This window comes from Jatropha curcas, chromosome 7 (assembly GCF_041381405.1).
Source record: "Jatropha curcas cultivar XTBG-Jc1 chromosome 7, XTBG_Jcur_1.0, whole genome shotgun sequence".
Lineage (NCBI taxonomy): Eukaryota > Viridiplantae > Streptophyta > Magnoliopsida > Malpighiales > Euphorbiaceae > Jatropha > Jatropha curcas.
In genome coordinates this window covers 13,631,158-13,632,715 of record NC_143157.1, presented here as the reverse complement: position 1 = coordinate 13,632,715, position 1,558 = coordinate 13,631,158, and the positions used below count along the sequence as shown (strand labels likewise).

The 1,558-nt window shown below is 43.9% G+C and overlaps 1 pseudogene; it reads right to left on the bottom strand.

The window, feature by feature from the left end:
- Nucleotides 1–307: 307 nt before the first annotated feature.
- Nucleotides 308–1,167, bottom strand: LOC149494706 (uncharacterized; annotated as a pseudogene).
- Nucleotides 1,168–1,558: the final 391 nt, after the last annotated feature.

Here is a 1,558-nt window from a genome sequence, read left to right as displayed (position 1 = left end):
TCAGCTTTTGGGACTTCCTTCTTTGCTTGGAAGGCGGTACCAAATTGTTAGGACCCCATGCTTGAGCCTTCTTGCGGACAAGAAGCTTACTCCTTTTCTTCAATTAAGGTGGAAAGCTTACTCCTTTTAAGGCATTCCCTTGCCTTATGTGGCCCATTACAAAGGAAGCACTTCAAAGGAGGGTGATCGATGCTACTCTTTTCTTCCTTTTTACCTTTGAATGACCTTGTCTTTGGCTTGTGGAATGGCTTGGGGGTACTCTCCTTAATATTGCTTCTTTCTCCCCTACTTTTGCCCTTGACTACCTTCAGCTTCTGTTGCTTGTCAAGCTGAGGGATTCGACAACAGAGATAGCAATGGCAAGGTCTTAAACTCCTCTCCTTTACAACTCTGTCTTGACCCAATGTTGCAACCCATCCATAAAGGAGAAGAGGGCCTCCTTATCAGGATAGTCAAGGATTTCCAAGACAACCTCGGAGAACTCCTTGACATATTCCCTAATGCTTCCCCTTTAAGTGAGCCTCCTAAGCTTGGATCTAGCCTCATTATCCTTATTATGAAGGAAGAATTGCTTCTTCAAGTCCTTCTTGAATTCTTCCCAAGTAATAATGGTGCAAAGACCTTTCTCAATATCACCACACCTCCTTCTCCATCATACGAGGGCGATGTCGGCAAGATACAAAGGAGCACGATCTATCTTTTTAGCATACTTAGTGATACCAATAGCTTTGAAATATTGCTCTATGCTCCATAAGAAATTCTCTATTTCCTTAGCATTTCTTGACCCATGATACACCTTAGGTTGTGGAACTTCCACCTTTAAAGGGGTCACAATTGAGGAGGACGTGGTCGCATTACTTCCTTTTGAGCAACAACCTTCTTGAGGAGGATCACTTCATCCTTGATCTCCCCCAATTGTGTGAGCATGCTCCTAAGTTTCTCCTTTAGGAGCTTATTCTCCTCTTGTAAAGCCTTATTTTCACTTTTAAGCTCATCTACATCATTATGGAGGGAGTTTCTAAGAGTCTCACCTTCACTAGCAAGCTTCTCGATTGCTGCATCTACGACCTGTTGGACTTCTCCCCAGAACTCTTCTTGCCCATTCTTGAGTTCCTTAATCCTAGTGTCGTGGTCTTCAAACTGGTCTTCTCCATCGACCAGCCGCATCTCGATCTTAGCTAGCTTAATCTCAAGATCACCTAACTACACCCTGGGGTCTCGAGACTTAGACCTTCCCCTTTTCTTTGATGTCCCCTGCTCCTCCTCCACAGGGTTTCGGCCCTCAACAGAATGTGTAGTGTCACTCAATTTAGACATCTTGTTGCTAAATGAAGAAGGTTGTCCTAACACAACCTCCTTTGGATTGACTTGCTCTGCTACCAATTGTCATGGGATTAGAGATTATTGCTTATTGCTCCAACCAATTTCCCCGTGCAGCACTAGCACTTGACCCGTTAGTCACCCTACCTCCTACCCCGATTTATCCAAGCTAAGGCTAAAATAAGGTGGAGATCCACATGTATGCTAAGCAAATAACAAAAGGCTAGACCTTATATTA